We start from the raw sequence: 25,462 nt of genomic DNA, 5'->3' as shown, positions 1-25,462 counted from the left end.
GGTATGCAGTAGCTCATTCTTTTGATTTTCACCTAGCTATTCCCACAACAATAAAACATTAATACTCTGAATTTTTCGTTTGGAAAATATCCATTATAAAAAACTATGCATTAAGATATCTGCTTGCTTTTTTATTCTCTAGCTCTTTAGAGTTTTCATTTCATGTAAGCCTATTTTTCATTTTGTTTTTGAAATTAGCTCTCCAGCAATCCATTTCTCTTATAGTCTTCCTATGACAACAAATTTTTGAATTGCTGTCAACGAACGTCTATTGAAGTAGCAATTAGTTAATATCTTTAAACCCCAATCCCATGGAAAAAAAAATTACTGAGAAGCCCTAAAATGTGCTTTGGTTTTGGTGGATTTGTGTTGGTTTGCTTGTTTGTGAGGGTATTTTTTTTTGTAAATTTGTACAATATGATCTCACTTTTACTGGATACACTATTGAAAGGTACCAACATAATTAAAAAAAAAATCCAGCTTTTAGTGATGTTTACTAGAGCTTTGGTAACAGCTGAATGACAATTCAATATCTGATGCTGATACAGTTTGCTGCTAGAATTGAAAGTTCTCATTTTCTTTTTACACATCAAGCTGACTTGTCCTTTCACAGTACAAAGTATATCCTTGCAGAGACTTTGTAGATGGAAAAATAAACATAAGATCAATAGTGATGAAGTGGGCTGGCCTCAGCTGAAGGCCACGAAAAGACAGAGGAGGGAAAGGTGAATGAAAGGAATAAGTTAGGAGATGGCTGTGGCAAAGGGAGATTTAGGACATGCTAACACTGGCAGCAGCAGCCCAACTTAGCTCCACATGGCTCATCTCCAGTTACCTGCATCCCCTGAGCAGCTCCTCAGGAGTGTCAAAGCCTGCTCTGCCTGGGCTGAGCTGCTGCCCTGCAGGGACCCCTTTAGGATTCACACTGCTGTGGCTGTGCTGCTCCTGCTGTCCCTGACTGGCTCCTGGGATCTGGCTGAGCTGGCCATTAGTCAAAAACCTCTCTCTCCTGGTCTTTGGCATCAGGGTGGTGCCTTGTGAAGGCTGACCTAGAACAGAGACTAGACAGAGCTAAAGAATAAAGTAGGAATTTAATAAAAGGCCTCAAAAAGACCACTCACTGCCCCCTCAGACAGTCCATGAAATGTAGGATAATCCACATCATATGCCATGCCACTCCATGAAAACCCAAACGTTACCTCCTAAACAGATGCTATTCAGCCAGTGCACTTACCAGATACATTCTTGTTTCAGGTACCATATAGCCCATATAGATCCACCTTGGGCAGCACAACCCAAAATGGCCACAAAATGGGCAATGGACGTCAGGTCCCAGAGTCTCACACTTCTGTAAGTTTTGGTCCATTTGCGTATTGGAGCTAATTGTTCAATTACAGCTTTAGGTTATGAAGTCCCATCCTTGTTTTCTCTCTTCAGTTCATGTTGTTTATGCTCTCAGGCCTGAGATCTGGATTGGCTGTCCTTGGTCCCAACTAGAGAAGGAATGGTTTTGTCTCCCTACTCTATGAAGAGAGCTCACTATCCCCTAATATGAAACCTAAACTTGCACACTAAAGTAGAATAGAATCTGAAAAATATAAAAGCTAAAACCTGAGGCATCAAGTGCTGTTAGAAAATGACTCCAGAGATCTAAAAAATCTGAAAACTTCATTTATTCTCAGGGATTCTTCAAATCTACATTGGGATTTTGTAAATAAAGAGCTTTTTCAACTATTTTTGCTACTGATTTATGTAGAAAATATAGGCTTCTGAAATGAAAAGAAGATTGAATTGGTTCTTAAGACTGCTGAAGAACATGGAAAACTTAACCTCTACAATCAGTGGTGTCTGCATCAAGGTGTTAATTGGTCCTGCTGCTTGCTGTTTGGAGAAGGATGGTCCCCAGCTTGAGAGGGCAGTGCAGAGCTCTCTGCTCAGCTCAGTGGTGTTGGATTATCTCCCCTGCCCAGCTGGGCCAGAGGGCAGCAGCAGCAGGGAGGAGCTGCTGGGCACAGGGAGGTGGTGCCAGGCAGAACTGCAGCTCTCACCATGGGCACAGGCCCTGTCAGGGAGGGAATCTCCCTGGAGAGAGCTGAAAAGAAAATTGGGTTTTACATTTTCGGCCAAGGAAGCTGCTTTGAATACATTTGATTAAACAGAATATTTCATTTTACTGTTTTAATAATAAATCATACACACTGAATAAATGCAATATTTGTAATACCATTAAAATGTAATTTCTTTTGTACTGTGAGTGAATTACATGATAGGTGTAACATACTTTCTCTTTGTTCTTGGTAGAGTTTTAGCATGTAATTATTTTCCAATTATCTGACTGTTTCTTGAGCATTTTAATCCTTTTTGGAAATGGCACTGAAGAGTTTCATTTCAATGGGAGCAAGGGCTTTAAATGCCACAAAGGGTGTGGGCTTAGTTCTGCAATTCTTAGTTTTCATTGGTAAATATGCAAAATGCATGGCCCTAAACACACCAACTGGCTATTTTCAGTTGTTGTACATTCAGGATGGTACAGTGCAGCCTGATGTTAATTTTCTTTTCATCAAGATAGGGATGCTGGTTTGTGTTTGCTGAGACCATAAGCTTGTGGTCTTGCTCTGGGTTGTGTTCTGGTTTTTAGGAATGCTGAAGATGTTGTGTATTTCAGAAAGAATTAAACTTTTCTTCCTGGAAAGGTCATCAAAATTTTGCTTTGCAGCATTTAGTGATTCTTCTTTCCTGTTCTGCATCTTGGAATCACTTCAGTCATCAATACAGAGCAAAACAAAGAGGAATATTAAAAAAGGTAATTTTATTTCCATCATGACTGTGGGGATGCAGTTTGAAAGTGTTTGGTTGGGGTTTTAATTTTGTTAGTTTTTTGAGAATTCCTCTAAACTTCTGAAATGGAACTGATTGGTATGAGCAAGCCTTTTCTCTTGACTGGCACAAATCCCATCTATGACCATGGTGATATTAAAACATTTTGGATACCAGCTTTTTTTTGTATGGAGGCAAGAAGAGTCCACAAGTTAAAAACTGGAAGCATAAAATAGAAATTGCATTAGGAAACAGAATGTCCTGACACTGGAAATTTTATAGTGATCTGCTTTCTGCTTATCTGCTTTCTGAACAGCCCAGTATCCACAGCCTTGTTGCATGACAGCGAGCAGAATTTTTGTTTTCCAGGGTGAATTTCTTACCACAGAGCATTCTGAATCTTTCTTTTTCCTAAAATGAACGTGACCTGGTGGCATTTTCAACATCTGCCACCCCTGTGATGTTGCCTTTAGTCAGTGATGCTGCATCAGCCCCACGGGGCAGCAGTGGCTGATGGAGGGTGGGTGCTGTGGGCAGGGGACGTGAGGGGTGTGGAAGTGACAGGTGACAGCTACAGGTTTTCATGTTCTCTCTCAACTCTGCACCCACCAAAAGCCAAGGAAATGGAAGTTTTTATCAGTGAAGTGCTACCTGATACGAGGCTTGCCATTAGACCTTTAGCAGGCCATTTATAAATGACAATATATGACAGTAAAATACTCTTTTCCTGTTATATGTAGCATGATAGTTTGGAATGAGTTGATGCTATTTCCTTACAGCTCAGAATTTTGTAGTGGTGAGGTTGCTGATAAAGTTGATTAATTAATATATGACTTTTAAAGCTTTATTTATTTTAATGTCTAATGGGATGGCTGGAGGAGCTGCCTCCCACGTAGTATCTTTTACATCTATTTTAATTTGATTCCTAATATCCTTTGCGTTTGTAAAGCTTGTCCTCAGTTTTATGTTTTGGTGTTTGTAATCTGGTTGAGAAAATATAGAAAAATAACAATCATGTATTTTTGTGGTTTTCAGATTGTTTATCAATGTAACCATGAAATTAGCAGATTGCATTTGTTAAAGTAAAATAGGTCTTTGCAAATTCCTCACATAAGTGAAACAAAATTCTATGCAGCTTTCATTTGTAATGTTATGAAAATTATACATTTATAAACTATAGAAGTCAAAGTCACAACAAGAATGGTAAGTTATAGAGCAAGGACAGCCCAGACAAAAGAACTACATTGAAACAATAATTGTATTCATAAATATATCAAAGCAAATTTTGGAAAGAATGAAGCTTCTTCATCTTTAGATAAACCTCAATATAAAATTGTCATGGTTTTCAACTTTTTCAGTACCTTTTCTTTTCTTTATATCTATCATTGTAAAATATTTATTTTTGTTACATTGTCATGTCATGGAGAAAGATCTTTTTAGTAGCAAGTTAGTGTTTCCCAGTAAGTACTTAAAAAGGAGTTAAATACTATTTTATAAAATTTTCAGTGGGTGTTAAAGAGCAACTATTGAACAACATAAGGAAGAACTATTTATTTATTTATTATTCCTTTGGAAATACTTCAGAGAACATTTTTTTGATCGTTCAAGGGCAGTCATTACTAGAATAAACAAGGATCCTTTATTCTGTCAAATGAAAAATGGAAACATTTTATGGGATTGACACTGTCACTACAGCAACACTGCTTAAATAATTAGTTGTCCTTATTCAGCTATGGGATCATTGACTTGGTGGATATCAAGCTGACAAGTCATCCTGTTAAATTTCAGTTTGTTAGTTCCTATTAAAAATTACTTTGATCGTTCTCTCACAATAGATAGATGCATATGGAATTTCTGATATCACTTACACAGTTCAAATATATTTTTTTGTTATTTCTGGTTTCTTTTCCTGTAGTTCTCATACTAAAATATACCTCCGAACTTACAATGTATTTATAAATAACAGTGTTCTGAGTTTTCATTTTATTTTTCAGAGATCTCTTCTATACAGGCAATGCACTTTGAAAATCTGTTCATTTTTTGTTTCACAGAAGAAGATACCAAATTGTTTAAACCCGGGATAGCCACTGCACCAAGTGGGGTTTTGGAGCCTCTGGAACCTGATTTATGCTCAGACATAGGAAAGGCTTCTCAGCAGGGACAGGTGTCTCAGCAGGCAGAGGTATGATGGCATGGGGAGGAGGGGCAAACCAAGTTTAATGCATGCAGAGACCTTAAAGCATTTCTGATTTACATGAGGCTGGCACTTGCATACGGAGGAATCAGCTTTCTTGGGTTATGATTGCAGACATATTGTTGCTCATTCTTTTCTATGTATCAGAAAATGCACATAGGCTTCATTTCCATAGAAGCAAATTTTCACTCAGGTTTTCGACTTGAGGTTTTGAGTTCTGGATGCAATATTGCTCCAATAGACAGTCTCCTGAACTTTCAAAGTGGGTAAGAACCCTAATGTTTCTCAGGCTCACTCCCTTCACAGCTCAGCACAGCACATATATCCATACATCCTTTAGAAATGATTTCCTTTAAAAAAATAAATGTTGAGAAAATGTCTGTTTACTTCCATGTTTGAAGAGCAGGGGATAAGTCATACCTTTGCAAAAGAGGTATCTTGTGAATTTCTAACTCTTCATTTTAGCTGCTCCTTGCAGCAACCTGAGGTTGTTGGTTGGTCCTGATGGGACATTCTGGGAAAGAACATCTATAGGAAAGAAACAGAAGGGTTCACAGGGTACCACTGTGCTGACAATGACATCAAACCCACACTGCTGACTGTAGGGCCTGAAAGAGGATGACACTAAAGAGGATGCAGAACCAAATGACTTCCCATTCAATGTCATTTTTAACAAAAAATGAGTTAATATATATATAAAAAAAAGAAAAGTAATTTTTCCTTGCTGTTCTGCCTATTGTGTCTTCACAAATGTGGGTGATGAGCTGTGAGCTACAGGTGCATGAGGACAAATTTCCCAAAAAGCTGCTATTTTTTGGTACATTCAGTTTACTTCTGCTGCATTTGTCTCTGTGATCCTCTGCAAGGAGCTCAGTGCTAGGAACAAATCTGGCTGCTTGGACTAACAGTTTTTATGGATGTTCATGGTATTCAGCTGCCAATCAGATGCATGCAGATGCAAATTGGATGGTTAGATACACAAGTACTTTGATTTGTCTGTAAACTCATCTTGAGCCTGTGAAGTCTCAGTAAGGATTTTTGTAGGCAGAATTTTCACTTTTTAAAAGGATCCTGAACCTTCAAAACACCTTCACTAAATGGTTGGTTGGGTCAGTTTGTTTATGCTTACTTTCTAGATGATGAAAATCTTAGAAGCCTGAAGCTCAGCCTGAAAACATATTGCTGAGGCCAAAAATACTTGCAAAATAATGTAACAGATAAAGCTCTGAAGAAACAGATTTTATTTGACAGTCTTGATTTTTTTTTCAATGACCTCACAAAAACATTAAATGGGAATAGCCTGGGGAAGAGGCACTAAATCAATAGGTACCAGTAAATTTGTGAAATCAATTTTTTGCTTTTCACATACACGAGGATTGATGCAGTCAATGCTGTGTAACTCCCATTAATTGCCCAGGGCTACAGAAGATTTATCAATTGCTTATTGACTTCTTTGAAGCCACAGGGGGAAAATGGAAATAGCTGCAAAGTTAACTGAGCAATAGAGAAGACATCCTTCCCCAGCTGATGTAAATAGAGGCACAGCAGACTGGCTCCACAATACATTGGATATCAACATTTCTGCAGGCAGCAGCAGAAACGGCGTTATTGTAGGGGCAGGACTGCAGGGGGGGTGTGGGATGGTGCCTGTCCTGCCTGTGACACCCTGGGAAGGGTGGCACTGGGGTACAGGGGGGTCACAGGGGTACAGAGGGTGTCATAGGGGGTGTAGAGGGGGCACAGAGGGTGTCACAGAGGGTGCAGAGGGTGTCACAGGGGGTACAGAGGGTGTCACAGGGGGTACAAAGGGTGTCACAGAGGGTGCAGAGGGTGTCACAGGGGGTACAGAGGGTGTCACAGGGGGTACAAAGGGTGTCACAGAGGGTGCAGAGGGTGTCACAGGGGGTACAGAGGGTGTCACAGAAGCTGCTGAGCCCTGGCTCAGGGTGCCCAGAGCAGCTGTGGCTGCCCCTGGATCCCTGGCAGTGCCCCAGGCCAGGTTAGACAGGGCTTGGAGCAGCCTGGGACAGTGGAAGGTGACCCTGGCCATGGCAGGGGTGGCACTGGATCAGCTTTAACATCTCTCCAACACAACCCATTGTTGGATTTTATGATGTGTTACTGTGTAGTAGTCACTCAGTTTTTACACGCAGTTAGTTCACAGAAATTCCTGTTAAATTTAGTAGCATGACTTGGAAAGAAGTTACTCTTCTCCCCAACTAAAGGTATCTTGTCCTCACTTTGAGCATTTTTATAGTGGCCACAGGCTTCAAATTCTGTGCTATAAATAACATATTTCACATTTAGCAGCTAAAAAATAAACTACCTCTTTTAATGTGCCCTCTTCAGTCTTCTTTCTTCCCCTGGGTATGGGGTGTGGGAGAGCTCATTAAATTTCTGAGTCAGAAAAGAGAAAACAGTAAGTAAAAATAAATAAATAAATTAAAAATACACCATCTGTGGTATAAACAGGGCACTCGGAAATGTTAGTTAAAATTTCCATAAATGTGACACATGATAAAAAGAGCAGTAGCACAAAGCAAAAGAAGAAAAAGACTTTTAAGGCTAATAAACTTAGCACTGTAAAGTGGCACCTGACACTTCAAAGTGAAAGAATGGAGAGTTATTTATGTGTTTTATCTCTTTAACGGAAGACAAATTAATAGTCCTTTTTTTCAATAATAAATTACTTGCAAATCTAGCATACCTATATAACCCACAGTGGAGTCAAGGGTGGGAGGAAGTTTTGGCATAAGCTGGGTTTTATAATTTTCCTTTTTTTTCTAAATATTGGTAAAAAAACCTTCTTGGTCCTTCAGTGTCAAACTAATTGTCTTCCTTTTATCTTTAACTCTCTTCTTACTCCTCTTTGAGGAAATAAATCCATTTAATGCCCTTAGCATGAATGCAGACAAGCGTCCTGGAAAATAAATCCATCCTGGTCTTTCTTTCCATCTTTCTTCCCTGTTTTCTAGCACAGAAGCTAAATTTCAACAAATTGAAAATAGTCCTCTGTAACAGGATTTTAATGGTAATAAATTGCAGCTTCTGCATAAAAGATCACAAATATACAAGATGATTGGACAATATCTTCAAGGAAGTAAAATAGATTATTTGTAGGTGATGTTTATATAAAGAGAACAAAGTGGTTTTCAGCAGTTGAAGGCATGAGGTTAGCAGTCATAGTGCAAAGTCAAATTTAAATTTTACCAAATTTAAATTTACCAAACCAAATAGCTGGTAAAGATACAACTTCTATTTAAAAGGGAGGAGATCCTGATTCAGGATTAAAAATCAGTAAGTAACATGATGCATTATCAGCAGACTCGTGAGTGTCCTGCCTCTAAACCTCATAAGCAGAAACTCCTTAAAGCCCTGGATGCTGAAAAGGACAACGGAAATGATGGGGGAGGAGGAGAAAAAGCAGATTTGGCAAGCTACATCTTGATGAGCTATTAGGCTTAAGAGTGAGGAAGCAAGAGTTGCAGCTGAAAGCTTTGTCAACCTGCTAAATACTTCAAAGGAAGCAGATTAAAAAAAAAAAAGAAAAAAAAGAAAAAGCAGTTCTATTTGGAGATCCACAGCTGTGTAAATAGAAAGCCCTTACTGGCTGGGGAATGCAGTCTGGATGAGTTCCTTCAAGGGGATCAGGAGGTTCTCAGTGGAATTGGTGGGTTCTGATGTGATTTGTGACTGCCCACACTGGGTTCAGTATGGCTTTGGCTCCCTGGGCAAGGCAGGGTACAGGGAGTGTCCCAGGCCCTGTTCCCTGTGCCCCTGGGCACATGGGCTGAGCCCCAGCTCCAGGATGCTGCCAGAGGGAAGGTTCTGGAGCCCCTGTGCCTGGGCAGCTGCTCCTGTGCTGCCCTTTCTCTCTTGCCAGCAGCCTCCCCTGGCTGCCTTCCCTGCAGGGCTGTCTGACCTCCGAGCTTGACAAGGGAGGGAAGGGGGAAGCTCAGCCAGCTCAGACCCTCCCTGTGCCTGGGAGCACCCCTGAGGGGGTGAAGTAGGGGGAAACAGAACAGGTATCACAGCTGTGAGCTGATTTTTTGGCTTTTTAGGTGCTGTGAGTGTACACGTGTGTGGCAGTGTTAGGAAGACACATTTACACGTGTTCAGCGTTTGGAGGATGAGATGTGCCCCAGCAGAGATCTGGGGTGGGCCACTGGGAGCCTGATGGGAGCAGTCAGTGCTGTTGCTTTGAGACAAGACTCAGAGGTGTTTTGGGGATGTATCTGTGTATTGCTGCATGCAATGAAACCCTGAGATGTGCCTTGAGCCCCTGACATGAGCAAAGGAAGAGCAGCGAGAGCACAGGAGGCACAGGGTCCCCTCAGAGCCCTCAGAGCTGCTCTCCTGAGCAGGCAATTGTGCAGGAACTCCCTGACACAATGGCTTTTATGGACTATTCTGAGTTTGAGGAGTCCCTGTATGGGATGCTAAAAGGCAGCTTTTGTTTTGAGGCATCAATATGAGCTTGGCAAAAGTGCAAAGTTTTGGCAGTGTACTGATAGTACGTAAAAAATAAGGGGCTTGATGTTGTCCTAGAACAGAGACATGACATTTTAATAGTGAGACTGATTTGCCCAGTTGAAAATTTACTGAGAAATGAGACAGAATATCCATTCCTTAATATGCCAAAATCAAAATGAGCACATTTCAGAGATAGAGGGTGGCTGGAATAGATTTTACAGGCTCACTTCAGGAAGAAGTTGGTAACAGACTGTGGTTGTCAATATGCAGGAGGTCAGACTGGATGATAAAAATGGGGCATTTCAGTTCCTATAAATTGGTGAATCTAATAATTTCAGTAGAAATGCTGCCTCTGAATGTCATTTGCCCTGTGACCTCATCCATCTGGAGGTGTTAAGCAGCTGTAAAGTAGATGCAAGATCTACTGACTTTGTCTACTTTCTTCACTAGGACAGTAAAAAGGGTTTGTGTGGAATTAGGACTGAAAGCTTTTTTCAGAAACCGGTCTGCAAGTTCGTGGGGATGGGAGGAGGGAGCCCATCTAGCCAAGATTGTCTTTTATCACATTTTATGTTCTCAGGTCCCACATTGAAAATAATATATTCTCTGCTGAATGTAAAAGAAAAGTCACTTATATATTTTTTTTTCTTTGTTTTTATTCAGAGACAATATTTTTGACCCAAAGATGAAGCAGATTCTCAGCTTTCATGGCCATTTTTCACCTTGAATCTTTTCCTGTATTCTTTAAAATATTCATACTTGCATTGAGAAGCCAAATTTTTGAAGGTGATCCTAGGTGAATAGGATTAAACAATGCAGGTCAAACTACTTACTTAATCACTGTATATTCTTCGTGCAATTGGCAAGAAATTATATTTCATACAGCATTCTTTACAGTCTCAAATTTTAGTATTCTGAGAGGAGGAAAATGAAAGGCAAATATCACGACCTTTTGTATCTCAATGACCTGAAACTGGAGATGGGTTGCAATTTAAATACAGAATTCAATCCTAACTTTAAAGTATCAGTAGACACTTGTAAAATATGTCTAGGACATTCAGAATGGAAAAGATATAATATAATATCCTTCCAGGGAGAAGAGCTCTGAAAATTGCCATTTTCTCTTCACACATTAAGGCACTTACTGATTAAAATTAATGAATTTGATTAAGAAAAAGTAATAATTTTTCCCTCAAGCAAAGCTGTTTTTCCTTTTAATTGTTCTATTTGTTTCTAGTGCAGGAGGGATAACTCATGTTTTGATTTTAAGCCAGAAAAAAAAAGCTGAATTTTTTTTTACTGTTTTCATATGCAGAAATGTCTCATTTTTTAGAATCATCATTAGTGACACAACTATGCAATTTATACTCAGTGTTCTTTAATAGAATGAATTCTGACAGCCAAACATCAGAACTTGATCTAATCATGAGAGTCAGGCTTAGCTGAGGTGTTCTCCTCCTCTGTCTGAACATGTGCTCAGCCCCACAGGAATCAACAAAAGAATTGTACCTCTAGCACAGAGAGTAAAATCTGGGAAATGACAGACCTGCAAGAATTACCTGCTTCCCCCTGAAATTAAACTAATTAAGACTTTGCTTGTATGGGCTGATGTGTGAGGAGGGCAGTGGAGCATTGGGGCTGGTGCAGGAGCCCCAGACAGAACCTGTGCTGGCCAAGCTTTGGCCTTGAAATTGTGTGCCAAGTATTCCTGCAGCCCAGCAGGGCAATATGAGCTCCTCACCACATAAATTGTCCAAATGAGGGATAAGGTGTTCCAGTCTGACCACTGACTTGAGCTGCCTCATGCTCAGAAGTACCTACCCTGAATATCCTCCCAAGATCCTTGGAAAGTGCTGAGCACCTGCATTTTAGAAATCCTGATTCATTCATGTTCTCAGCATAGGGGTTCCAGTCTCATGTTCATGCCAAAGTCCTGACTGAAGGCAAAATTTTTTAATGGAATAGAAAAAGGATGGTGCAGCTGGCCAGCAGAAGTGTAGTGTAGCTGTGATGGCACAGGCCTGCACTGAATGATCTGGAGTGATCCACATGATCCAGACAGGCTCAAAAGAAATACAGGCTCAAGGGAAGTATAGGTTGGATATTAGAAAAAAGTTTTTCATGGAAAGGGTGATGAAGTTCTGGAATGGCCTACCCAAGGAGGTGGTGGAGTCCCCATCCCTGGGTGTGTTTAACAAAGCCTGGATGTGGCACTGGGTGCCAGGGTTTAGTTGAGGTCTCAGGGAACAGGTTGGACTCAATGATCTTGAAGGTCTCTTCCCAGTTTGTGATTCTGTGAAAACTGTTTGAGCTCCTCCCTCAAAGGTGCAGCAGAATTGTGACTGGCAGGCACTGAAATGGAGTTGCAGTTACTCCTCCTCCCCCTCTGGAGCCAGAGAGGCTCCTGTCACTGGGCTGGACCAGCTGGGCTCACACAGCTCTGCCCACCAGCAAATCTGGAAACCTTTGGTGTTTTCTCTGACTGGAGTGAGCAAAGGTAAACATCTGGACTGAGCAGGAACACGATGAACAAAGGGAAACCTGCCAGCAGTGTTTGCTGAGATCTGTGTGCCTTGAGGAAGAAATCCTTGTGTTGAAGGTGTTATGAGCAGCTCTTGCTGCTTGTTTCTCTGACATTCCATTGTCTTCATGAGACCAGCAAGGACACTACACCAACAAAGATATAAGTCAAGTCTGTTTATGCATGAGCTTTCAGCAAGCTTGTTTTCTCTGGTATGAGATCCCTGTGTATCCAGTGTCAGGAAAGTAAAGCTTCTCCAAGTGAACACAGGGATTTTGTTAAGATTTTTAGACCTCATCAGTGTCTAGCTTGAATATTAGTTTTTGGTTTTTTTTAATGCAGACAGAAAATACCAGAGTTAAAAATAGGATCTTCAACAAGGTTTTGTAATTAGTGCTGACCAGCATGCAAATCTCAGGAATAACAATTAAGTTACAAGTGCAGGATGTGAGACAAGAGGAAGAAGCTGGCTGGTCCTCTTCAAATTCTGGGTTTTGTTGACAAATTTTTCTCCTCTAAGGCATTTTGTCTTGAATGTTCTGTAACAATTATTTTCTCAGTTTTTATTTCCTTGCAATATTTGATATTATTTGTAAAGCTCCAGCTGCCAGGTTGGTAGTATTTTGCAAGAACCAGCTTTTCATTTTTTAAAGTGCTATATTTATTTTTGCTTCTCATTGTTCCAGAGAAGTTGAAAACATGAACCATAACACCAACAAATAAAACTAAAACTAAAGGAAGGAAAATAAAAGAATGAATAGCCATTATTTTGGAAACAAGATCTTTAGAGCTATAACAATTTGCTTATAATTTTGAGGGAGGGTGAGAATGTTTTATCCCTCCTAGTTATTGTGTTTCTTTACAAGGAAGAGCTATAATACACTCTATATGGGGCATGAACTGTAGTTGACTTAGTAAGAACAGCACAAAGCAAAGTGAAAAGCAGTCGTGAGTTGTAGAAGAAATCATTTGTCTCTGTCTCAGTTTCCCTTCCTAATAGCAGCCAGACTCTGAGAAGTGTAAGGCCAAGGAAAATGATGGCATGAAGCAGAATACTTTAAAGTTCTGTGTTTTTTCAGAGGTTGGGACTTTTCCCTCTGTTTCCACAGACCAGGGTTTTTCTGTAAATAGAACAGCTCATACAAAGAAAAATGCAAAGTCTGTAACTCTTTGGCCAAAATTGCTATTGAATGTTATTCAAACGTTAGTTTTTTTTGTCTTTTCCTATTTTTTTATCAAGCTTATTTCACAAAATGAGATTCAGTCCTAGGAAAATGTTTTGAGATTTTGTAATTAAAAACAATGGTTCTAGAAGTATTAGTTCTTTAAAGAGAAGTTTATCTGTTATAGAAATAAAGGCCAGCATAAAGAATACAGTGAAAAGGTAAGGCTGAGTCAATTGTTCCTGTGCTTCCTTCCTTAAAATTGAATTATTCAGTATTTCCTTTAAAATGCACAGAAAATAACATTTTTTTCCTAACTTCAGATTGCCACTGAAGTTGCACATTAAACAAAAATAAATCTATGCCTAGACAGCTACCATGAATTCTTAGTAATTACCATCCTTCAAGAGTTACCTGTTTTGTGACTTCTCTGAGTTTATATCTGAAAGCAAAATCAGATGCCATTTCCCAGCTGAAATGCAATTTGTTGTAATTTCTTACAAGTTTTTAGATTATTTCTTTTTATAATGTTATTTTTTGGATAGGGAGATACTAGAGTTTTGTCATATTTCTGGTTCACTCATGTCTGCATCGACTGATAGCAAATGACCAAATAAGTGAGTTTAAAATTTTATCATCCCAAAGCACATATCTGGGAGGCTGGTGAAGGAGCAGCTGTGTTACAGAAGGGCTGCTTTGGGAGGGAGGTGGGCAAATGGCCTTTGTCTATGAATTGAACCCTCATTTTTGTAGCTTACCCATTGAAATATGTGAAGGATACAACTCAGGATATAGTAAACATATTTTCTGAAAAGAATATTTGCTTATGAAAGAACCAAACTCCCTGTGACAGTGTTAAAAGACTTGTGTAAGGTCACTCGGCTTGAGGTCAACCACAGGTCTGCTAACCCAGAAGCCACAGAGGATTTTTTATCTTTTGTGACCTCTCTTCTGTCTGTGACCTCTACAAATTCTGTCATTTAGCAAAATCTCTCTACAGGTTCCACTTTGCTCTTCTCTCTGTCTTGCTGTTCCCTGTAGGATGTCATTTTCCATCTGGCTCTGGGGTGTGGAGAGGGAGGCAATATTTAGGGTACACAAGGCTGACCTCACGGAGAGCTTCACATAATGGCATTTTCCACTAGTACATTTTCCTGGGAAACCCAGGAAAGGATGGATTGTAGTATCATATGTATTTCTGAGGAAATATTCTGCATGTGAACTCCCTGTTCTCAAGGAAGATGATTTGAGTTCTTCAAAAGGCTCGATGTGAACAGGGCACTGGAATGTCCTGTCTTGATGGCAACATTTTCCTTGGCCTGGGTTAGACTCTTAAAGCTTTTATAGCGGAGAAACCTGGAGCTCATTGAAGATTGAATCATACCAGTGCTTGTAGAAAAGAGGTGGCATTTCACATTGGAGGCTGATGGAAGAAATATTTATTTGGTATGTGGATTTCAAGCAAATGATGGATGCTGTAATCTGTTCACAGGATAGGAATGTTAAAGCCCCAGGGAACACAGAATTATCTGGCCAGTGAGGCAATAAAAAGGACATAAATAATTGATTTATTATATGTTTTTGCAACATTGCACAAGGTTTTCACCTCCATGTACCAAGATACATAGTTATTATCATATATGATGTTTCACAGAGGTAGAGTTAATGCATACAAATGAATACCCAAAAGCTCATGAATGAAACACCATAAATATATTATAGAAAACAAGAAAATGTACTAGTGAAAGTTTAGTAATCAGTATAGATTTTCACATGGATGTTTCTTAGGAGGAAGTGGACAAGGGAGGAACAGTAGGGCTGGGGAAGTGCTGCCAGTCATAGGCCTTGAACTGGGAAATGAAAAGCTCTCCCTCCTCTGCTGCGATTGTTTCCTTTCCATCTGAAGAAAAATCGGTTTTGTGTCATTGATATTCAACCTTCACAGTGGGTAGTGAAAGAAACTCCATTTGCATCTTTAGATAATCATCCTGCTATTTTTTTTCACCAAAGAAGCAGCTGGTGCCTTGTCCATTGTGCAGAGGAAAACATATTTCATCTCTATTAATGTTCAGAGAAGGTCTTGTTTTAATTTATGACCTATAGTGTTAATAGCCATCATCATTTTAATGAACTAATTAGATTAATTACAGTTATTGCACATTATTATTATTATTATTCTTACCATAATCACCATGGGGAAAATTTTAAGTATTAGAAATCAAGAATTGTATTATTACAACTCTAATGTGTAGTGTGCCAGTATTTCCCCAGTAGGCCCCAATTGTGTGGCATAATAATGGAATGATTTTAATTCATAATTTAGCTGCAACATTATAAGGAGATTTTCTGAGTTTTCGATACTTTTGAAGTTTGGGGTTTTTTTTCTTTTTTAATTCTTCACTCTCTTTGAACAATATCATGGCAGGGTGAATGTTGAGGTAAAGATAATTTAAGCCCTTGCTTTGTATTACTAAGATGAAATTTGGGTACTTGTTTCCTGAAGATGTTTAAGCCCAGCATTTCCTTTGACTGGAATAGCTCTATTACTGCGCTTTGAGGGCAGTAGGTATTCACAGATGCTTGTAGATCTCGTCTCATAGATATCTATACCTAGGTTTGTGTTATTATGGTCATCATAAAATTGGGATTTGGAAGTAAATATTGGCTTTTATGTGGATAACTTTTAAGTGTGTGTGTATGCTCTGTTTTCTCCATTTTCTTCTATGTACCTTTACAGCCTTATCTTACTTTTTTTATGCATGTAGGAAGATCACTCTTTGCCCTGTTTTTCATGAAATAGATATAAATTTGCTTTTATAAGTTTAAAAAATTCGGGAAAAAGCCTGAATACAGATGTCTCAATAAATGAGACATCTTTCTTTAAATCAAGAAGAACCTACAGTGGTTTTTCAGAACCCATTTTTACAGCCTCTTTTACAGAGACGGTCTTTTGGCTGAATGTCTTGTGTGTATGCGTCAAATAGAACGGGGCTGTCACCCCAGGATCAGTTTTGCAAGTAGCAGGGTTGGAAATGATGATAATTAGGGTATTTCCTTGTATTAACACAGTTTTTCCAATCCTATTGAGATGCTCCAGCCAGACGTCATAACATGTACAAAGAGGCTCTGTGAAAATATGTTCAGACTGACAGCAAAGAAGCTGGGAGCCAGAGAACAAAGGAATGATCAAAACCTGCCTTTGCAGGGAGGGAGCAATGGAAGGAGTAGAAAATTCAGACCACCCCAGACAGCAGGTGTAGCTGTTCATGTCTAAAGAACGGTTAAAAATGCACCTGGTGAACAAGGATCGTGTCCAAGGCTGGGAGGGCAAATCTGTACCTGAGAGAGGCAGGAAGGGAGCATTCCAGAGAAAATGACTCCAGCTGAAGGGTGAGGCAGCAGAAGTTGTGCTTTTCCACTGCTACTGAGAGAAACAGTCAAGGGCATAGGATTTTTGAGAGGAAAGCAAAAGTCAGACCTATTTAACATCCCAAGGATCCATTATTAGGGACTAGAATGACTGAAGTAAAACTCATGTAACGTTGAAAGATTAGTTACTTTATTTTGCCCTGGTTCTGCCTCTCTAGTTCATGAGAAAACAATTTATACTTAGAGTTTCTTACCTCTGATTTTAGTTTAAGAGGACAGGCTATTTTTGATGTAGTCTAAGACGTGTGGTACAAACCACTTTGTTTTGCCCCTGAAGTCAATCATGCTGATGTTGGAAGCTGTGGTGGTTTAAACTCAGGAAGCTCAACACCACGGAGTTGTTTGCTTGCTCCCCACCCACACCAATGGGATAGGGGACAGAATTGGGTAAAAAAATTGTAAAATTTGTCTTATCTTGAGATAAAGACAGCTTAATGGGGAAAAGTGGAAGGTATAATAATAATTATTATTAATAAAAATAGCAAGCAATGCACAGTGCAACTGCTCCTGTCCTGCCGAGAGGATGCCCAACCCATTTCTGAGCAGTGTCTCCCTAGTTTTAGTGACCATGACACCACATAGTCTGGCCTATCCCTGGGGTCAGGTGGGGTCCCCTGTCCAGGCTGGGACCCCTCCCACCAGCCTGCTCACTGATGGGGTAACACAGCTCTATGCCAGGTGTTAGGAGGGAAATTAACTCTATCCCAGCCCAAACCAGGACAAACACAAGCAAACTGGCCCTTTCAGATTCTTGCCTTGCTTTATTTCGCTTAAGAGGTTTGTAAAGAGTTACCTTGCCTTTGCCTAAATTGTGAATCACGGCACAGGGGAAAAGATGGGCACGCTTGGTCACTGTGTGTGAGGTGAAGAAAAACATTAATAAGATTGATGATTCATGCAACAACTCATCTATTTGTGTTTGGATATGAAGATACTCTCATGCTGGAAATGGCTATAAAATTAGTTGATAAAATGATGATAAAATCCTAAAATAAAATCAAATCTGTCACAAAGTTGCAGCATCTTAAAATTGACTGCAAAGAAACCTTTTTATGTGCAATTTCACTAACACTCAATAGGTAAGTAGAACACATTTGATTTAGTTGTGCCATTTTCAAGTTGTGTCATCTGACAAACTTAGTACAGAATACATAATTAGATCACACTACTGTGTTTATGATAATGAATGCTACATTCACAATACTTGAAGCTGCACATTAAGCAGGTATTTAATTTTTTATGGTTGTTTTTGACAGGTAACATTTTTATCCTGAACATAAATCTGTCAGAAATTCTATTTGTACTAAAGGCTTACATGTAGTATAGGACAATTTTGATTTTTAACTGGCAAATTTGTGCAGGCATTTTATTTTCTAAGCAAAGTAGCTTTAAAGAAATTCATTGTAATTGCCATTTCTTTATTGTACGACCTCATTAACAGTATAAAGCAGGCTTTGAAACACTTAAAATTATAGTATTTATTAAAATGTTATATATTTCACAAGTAAAAGCCACTTGATACACAAACCCCCACTTTTAGTTGCTGGCAATTGATGGAATGTGAATGAGCAAAAGCAAAGAATTCAAAGCTGAGATCTGACAGCTTTGAACTGGATCTGGTAGATGAAAGTGCCTCTATGTTTCTGTTCAGGTTAATTTTACTGGGTAGTAAAGCAGTGGGAAACATGTAACAAGAAGAAGAGGAAACATGAGAAAGCTCAAACGTGGCACTGGGTTTCCAATCTAAATGTGGTACTGTGGGTTCTAACACTTTGCAGGATCTGCCTTGTATGTTCTGAGTGCAGTAACTAAAGTGTAATCCTTGGAGTTACTGTTCATTGCTAATTAATTAATCACAATACTGGGTTTGCTGCCCCCTCATGCTGACCTGTTTGGCTGGAGGAGGAGAATATTGTGAACACATATGTGGATGATACCAAATAGCTGGATTCACAAAGCCAAATTCCTCTCCTAGAGAAGCAAGATAATCTACCTTGGCACCAGACATTATCTTCTCTTTATTATTACCAATATGAACATAATGAAAAGAAATTACTTTTGGACATGATGCAGAAAACAGTTTTAAAATTTGTAGCTACTCTAATTGTAGTTTCTGCACTCATGATCTCTCAGGTGATTTCAGTTGCTAGGAAAAAAGTGAAATAGCGGAAAAACTGAAATCTCTGGACAGTCCTTTTGGCTCCTACAGCCCCAGACTGCATTTACTTCAGGAAGATAATTTAAAATGGGGGAAATAATTTGTCCTTACTGCAGCTGTGTGTGAGGCCTTCAGAGCACTTGTGAATAACGGGGAACAGACATGAGCAATCAGGGATGGGAGTGAATGCACCCTGCACTTACTGGAAACGCCCAGGCTGATTTAATGTGGACATTGGATCAGGCTCTGAGAGTGCAGGGGAAAGCCTGGCCCACAGATGAGCGCTTAATAGACCTTCCTTCCTTTAAGATGCTTTAGAAAGTGCAGAAATACACGCTGGGGAGCCTGGAGAGCACACAGATAGGTGTGTGGAATAGAGGCTTATCTACAAATAAGTCCAAGAAGAGGAAGATTATATTTATCATAAAGCAATTGGGAAAAGCAGTGTGCCTGTGAATCAGACACTGCATCTTCTTCTTTATCTGCAGAGCTGATAGTGGAGAAACATGGATGTGCCCTTTTCTGTGAAGTTTGCATTCCAGCCTCAGAATGGAAACTCTCCAAATCCTCTGAAAGTGACACCAAAGTGATGATTAACTTTATAGGCTAAATCACCTTCATTAAGTTTCATCTGGTCAAATTAAAGCTTTTCTATTTAAGTGCTGCTTTTAAAAATAAACAATTAACAAAACTACTCTGGGGCCTTGAGTATAGATACTGCAGTCCCTAAGATTGGATGCTGTCAAATTTATTGCCTGTATCATCTGAAATATGAATATTTTATTCTAAATACTTTGGTTAAGGCTTGCTTCTCACGATGTGGTAGAATTTAATGAACATGCTTTCCTAAATAATTTTATGTTCTGTAGTGCTTTAGTGAAAAGGTAGGAGCATATAATTCTCAGCTGCATCAAGAAAATGAGTTGTGCCAATTACTTAAATTGTACTTTGAGTAATTTGTGCTGTATCTCTGCAGTTAATTAATAACTTCTACACCTGGCTTTTGTTAGAGACACCCCCAGCCCCACCCCCCATTTGATTTCTCATCTTTACAACTGTGCTGCGTGCATTGTTCCTTCCAAGAGGGTTTGCTGTAAATTTGACAAAGACGAACAGCCAAGATGAGTGCAGATGGACAAAGACGATGACTGCAGGTGGCAAATGGGGGTCGGAAGCATGATGGGTACAATTTCAAGGACTATTCAGTCATTATCTGAAGGAAATATTTAGATACCAGTGTGGGGTATGACAATTTCATCCTGCTGGATGAATAATAAGAAATCATGTTGATGGCCAATGCGGTCTATTTAAATGACACCTTGCTTGATGTGCACAGGATAAAAGAAATGGGTGGCAAGGAAGCAACTGTGGGACAAGGGAGACAAGTGCTGTGTGACCTGGGAAAGCTCAAAAAGAGCCTGTGGAGGGAGACCCCACCCTGCAAAGGAGCACTGGCAAAGGCCAGCCCTGGAGTGTGGAGCCAGAAGGAAAAAACTGTTATAGATTTAGTAGAAATAGATCTCTCACTTTTACTTCATTGGGAAAAAAAATTCCTGAAGCCAGAAAAAATGTGTTTGCTGGTATTTAAAGTAGCCTGGGAGCCTTTTGTGAGCCTGGCTCAGGAGATAGTGGGGAAAGCCTCATCTCTGGGTGCTGGTGGGATCTGCTGACTGGAGCCAAAGGAGAAAGGATCTCAAGAAGTAAAAGCACAACCCAAAGCCAAACCCAAATAAATGTGGGGGCTGGTCCTACTGGCAGCTGGGAGTGGTCAGCCCTTCTGACTCTTGTCAAGCTCAATTAGTTTCTACTAAAAGCCACAGACAAAAAACTGAACCAGATTGCTCAGATTGTGCCCTAGAAACAGGAGCACTGTTGGATTGTGGGGCACAGAGGAAAATTGGAAAATTTCTGTGAAGGTAATTACTAAGAAGACTTAATGAGTTATGCTTCTTAAAATCTCACAGTTCCTAGCTGGCCTAACAGCGGGTGATTGTCATCTGGTTTCAAAACCAGAAAGATGAATTAATGCATTTCCAGACAGTCATGTGGCTGATCACTTCTATTTGCTGCTTGTTTCTTTTGTTCTTTCTTCTCAAGAAGCTTCCTTGCTCTTCATTTTTAAGAAACATTTAAGTAAGTCAGTTATTAGACATTACGGGACTAAATGCAATTTTAAACTCTTTAATGCAAGTTTTAAACTCTTTAAAGAAATTCTCCTTATGATGAAAAATGTGATGATGTGTAAAAAGGAAAACCTCAGAATTAATTCCATTTTAAATGCAAGGTTTTGATTGTGGGCTGTCTATTTTGAAAAATATGATCAAGAATGTGTAATTTCAGATACTTGCCAGAGCTTCTTAGTAAATCCTCAGGAATTAACAGTAGGTCAGATGTCTCTGTAAAATGTATTTTTTTTCAGAAACTATTTGGTAGTAATTTCAATTTGTTTCTTTCTGTACATTTATGGAGGTAAATGGGTTCTCAGCCAGTTGGTGATTCTTTTTCTGAGGAATATCCAAATGAAAGTAGAGTTTAGTGCTATTTTCTTAAAGTAAGAACCTTTGTATGAGCTGGTGAACTTTTAAGTTATTTCTCTATTTTAGTTTTTAGCAATCCTCTGGAATGGTTGCAGGCTAAGTAGTGCACCTGGAAGAGTGCAATTATGTCATAATGAGCTAAGTTGAATATGTCATATGAGCTCTAGTAGAATTGCCAGAAGTGCTGTTTATCAGCATTGCAGTCCCTAAGCCTTGGACACTTCAAGGTATAATAAAAGTAATCCTGTGCCATTTCCCATTTTCCTGAGGTGCAGCATTATCATGGTTACAACTTTCTCCTTGTAACTGCATTAATGGGGAAGGGAAAGAAGATAAGGGAAGAATGAAACAGACAAGTGATAGGAAGGAACCCTTTTCCCAGAAAGGGAGAGGAGCAGATGGTTTGCATGATCTTGTTCTTGGTGTCCTGGTGTCCTCTAAGATCATGTTCAGCTCAGGACAGAGGGCATTGTGTGTATTTAATTGTCAGGAGCTGTTCTGGCCTCAGAAAGCAAACAATGCCAGTCATGGCAATCTGTCAGGGAGGAACCAATAAGGACAATTCTAAACCACCTTCTGTAGCTGTGCCCCTCTCTCAGATGTGCTTCCTGAGCTTCACATACATCTGTGGCACTGTCCCACCCTGCTGCAAAAAGGGGAGTCTGGGAGGATGCTTTTTGATAGATTTCTCAGATGAAAATCAAGCGCTGACGTGGCAATATTGTATCTGAGAACTATTTTCAGAAAAAGGGTAAATGTTCCTACTGAAAGGGGATAGAAAAGAAAGCAGAGAGGCGAAAAAGACAGCAAGAGAGAGAAACAGAAGACAGGGACAGATCCACCCCTCCAGAGAAACAGTGGAGCACTGGGCTGTTGTGGCAAGGCACCTCGGGGGAAGAGGGGGAGCAGGGCAGGACAGGTGGGGACAGGGAGCACAGCCAGGGAAGGAGCAGGACCACAGAGAAAAAAGGGGAGAGGGGGAGTAGGGCCAAGCTAACACTCGAGTTGTGTCCCAGTTAGCTGCTTTTATGTGCTAAAGCTGCTCCCACAGCCCGATTTCCTGGGTATCCAGGTGTGTGCCCCACCAGCAGCTGGGCGCTCACTCGCAGCCCATCGTGGAAACTTTCTGTCCCCTGATCAGCTGCCAGCATGTGTACAGCCCCTAGAGTAACTCTTCACCTCAGGTATAGCATATGTTGAGGCATAAATAAAAATCAGATTGGTCCCTCTCAGGCACGAGGAGTGGAAGAGGATGGTGACCTGTGGCGTGGGTATACTACAGACAGGGCCAGCACAAGTTCTGGATGGCACAAGACACAGATCTCTGGGTTGGGAACTGCAGCATGCTGAGAGAAGTAGCAGAATCCATGCAAAAGAGGGAAAATGGGTAGAAACCCTGATGGACAACTTTCTGCACAAGGTCCTTCTTGCCCACTTAACCCCCAGTTTGGGAAGGAAGTGCACCATTTGTTACAACAATCTTCAGAGGACGCTGAAGAATGTGTCAGCTTGAAAGGCCTCTTTCCAAGCCATTTGTAATTTGGCTACTACAGCTACTTCTTTGTCAATTGGGCTTTTCCATTGCTTTCTGCAGCAATTCAGAAGCAAAGCCAGTTCCAGTTCCAGCTGTGTTAAGGAAGCTTAATGGCTGCTCTTTTTTTTTTTTTAATTTATTTTAGTTTTTGTTTCCATGCTGTTGCAAAGGACTGCTTGCTGGTCCCTTATGTTCTCAGACAACTGTTTATTTTCTTGTCATTTTCACTCCACTGGTTGAGGAAAAATGGCTCTAATAAACAGTGATGATTGTTGGTCTGGCAACAAATCCCACTCAGCTTGGGGCCATACACAACCCAAAACCACAGACCCCCAAACCAACCCAGTTTACCTCCCAGAGGCTGCTCCCTGTCTCCACTGGTGAGATGCATCAGCTCTGTAATTCTCAAACACTGCTTCATCACCCTTGAGGGTTTCTCTGTGTTCATACCATGAATTTCTGCTCTCCTGGTCCTCACCCAGAGAGCTGGTGAGGTGCTGTTGGAGTGGAGTGTTCATTCAGATCACAGAGGACAATCAAGAAGTAGATGGCAGGTACATAGAAGAGAAAATGTTATTAATTTTGGGGGGTTTCACTCATTACACACACATCACATGGGTACTTTATAGAACAAAATGTCTCTCTGGATGTTATTAAAAGTTGAAAACAAGCTGTACAGTTGAAAATCTCTGTTAGCAAAGAGTGCCCTCAGGCAGCTCAACTTTTTAATCTTGATTTTATTTATTGAACAGAACGTAAATAACATATCAGCAAGATTAAAAGGAGTGAAAGGCAGAGAAAACTCAGTTATGGTATGCTTTATATTAAGTAATTTGTTCAGTCAACCAAAACATGTTTCTTAGAGCTGAAGGGAACTTAGACATTGTTTTGGGTGCTATTTTTGAGAAATATTCTTATTCTTAGACATAAAGACATCTGATTTAGGGAAGGGATGGAAGAACATTGTGTTCAGACAAAATAGTAACTTTTCAAGCAGTGTTGTCGGCGTCCTGTGATTTTTCATTAAGATGTGTCCTTTCTGAAGTGATGAAGTATCTAGATAAATCTCCAGACATGAAAGCCTAATTTTTGATTAAAAGCAATAAATTCATGAAAATATGCTGCTGATTTGCATTTGTGATCAAAGTGTAAGTCATGCATGAGCCTGTGAAATGTGAATGGCAACTCCAGTAACCTTCAAACTTAAAGAAGGTGGATTAAATATTCTCATAAACAGTCAACAAAAACAAGTGAATTGCACGGAAAATGAGAAATATTTTTGGAATATCCATCCTGCTGTAAATAGGAATATTCTTGGATGTGACACATATATGTAGCTAAGATTAATACAAACATACTGAAGTTACTGGTGCAAGTTTGAGCCTCTACCATGACAGCATTATTCAGTGATTTTTGCTCCTATCTAAAAATTTTGAGTAATAATCATAGAACAGAGGAATGACAAAGCAGACTTAGAAAAGTAAAATTTCTTTCAGCAGAGTGAAAACTTTCTAGTGCTACAAGTGGCTGATATCTGCCTGGGGGCCGCTTAGCTCAGAGTGATGGGGTTGGAAATGAACCTGTCACAGGGCCAAAACTGCTGTAGCCCAAACTGGTCTAGACTGGAGTTTGCCTGGTGGCCAGTGAGGTCCAGTGGTAGCTCTTGGAGAAGCACTGTCTGCTTGGAAAATAACAGCAAAGATGACAAAGACTGATCAGTTTCTCAGATGCACCAGTAATCCCGTTAGCAGGCAGATGATAACATATTTAAAGTGAAATGTCTGGAATCTGAGTCACTTACATGTTGTGTTATATATGTATGACTTTTTGTTTAGCTTAACTTTTTTTTTAACTTCAAATGTGTGAATCATGGCATAATTTGCACTTTAAAAGATGTTACCCAAGCACCTATCACTAAGATCCTTGGAAATTACAAATTCTGAAAGTAGGGTGGCATAAGGGTTTTTCTAAGTAACCAATATTTTTTTTTTCTCCATAAATATACATGTATAGTAAGATATTTATGCATTCCCTTAGTCCTGTAGGTGTGGGATACAGGAAAACTTGGCACTTTGGGTCTAGGTGAAAGAATGAAAGCCTGTTGTGCTTAAGTGGGCATCTGTATCACCAATATGACAAAGAAGGGATAAAAGTCAATTGAATGTTTATGGCTGCTTTAGAGAGCAGAGGAAAAGAGGATGAAGACTGAGCCAAGTAATTTTCTGTCATAGCTAATGAATGTTCTCTTTTACTTTGCATTACAGAGCCCTCTTTTGTGGTATGGGAGAAGTAGGTATTGACTGTCTTTGTATATGTCAGAGTATATGTCAGAGGAGCAACAGATTGCTATAGGAAGACTGAAAAATACAGAAGCTTTATCTATAGGAAATCAATAATAAAATACACATTATTTTTTAAATAATAGAAATGTAGAAATCCATTCCTGGAACATTCTAATAGCATAGTCTAATAGCTGCACCAGCCTCTTGAGCAGAAGCACCGTGGCTTCTCTCTTTTCAACTATGGAACTAATTAACTGTTGCTACTTCCAATTTTTAACCTCGCTCTATTGGTTCATTTCGGTTTTATTCTGTCTTTAATCGTAGCACGTCCATCTCAGCTTTATGTGGCATCCA

The 25,462-nt window shown here is 39.8% G+C and overlaps 1 long non-coding RNA gene across 1 annotated transcript in view; it reads left to right on the top strand.

Moving 5' to 3' along the window:
• Positions 1-4,888: 4,888 nt before the first annotated feature.
• Positions 4,889-25,462, top strand: part of LOC115947664 — a 260,223-nt gene continuing 239,649 nt past the window's right edge. The window contains exon 1 of the long non-coding RNA XR_004081529.1: positions 4,889-4,999. This is a non-coding gene — a long non-coding RNA (uncharacterized LOC115947664). The remainder of the gene's footprint in view (positions 5,000-25,462) is intronic.

Source organism: Geospiza fortis, unplaced genomic scaffold (assembly GCF_000277835.1).
Source record: "Geospiza fortis unplaced genomic scaffold, GeoFor_1.0 scaffold55, whole genome shotgun sequence".
NCBI lineage: Eukaryota > Metazoa > Chordata > Aves > Passeriformes > Thraupidae > Geospiza > Geospiza fortis.
Note: the sequence above shows the minus strand (reverse complement) of the source record. Positions and strands in the feature narration are given on the sequence as shown.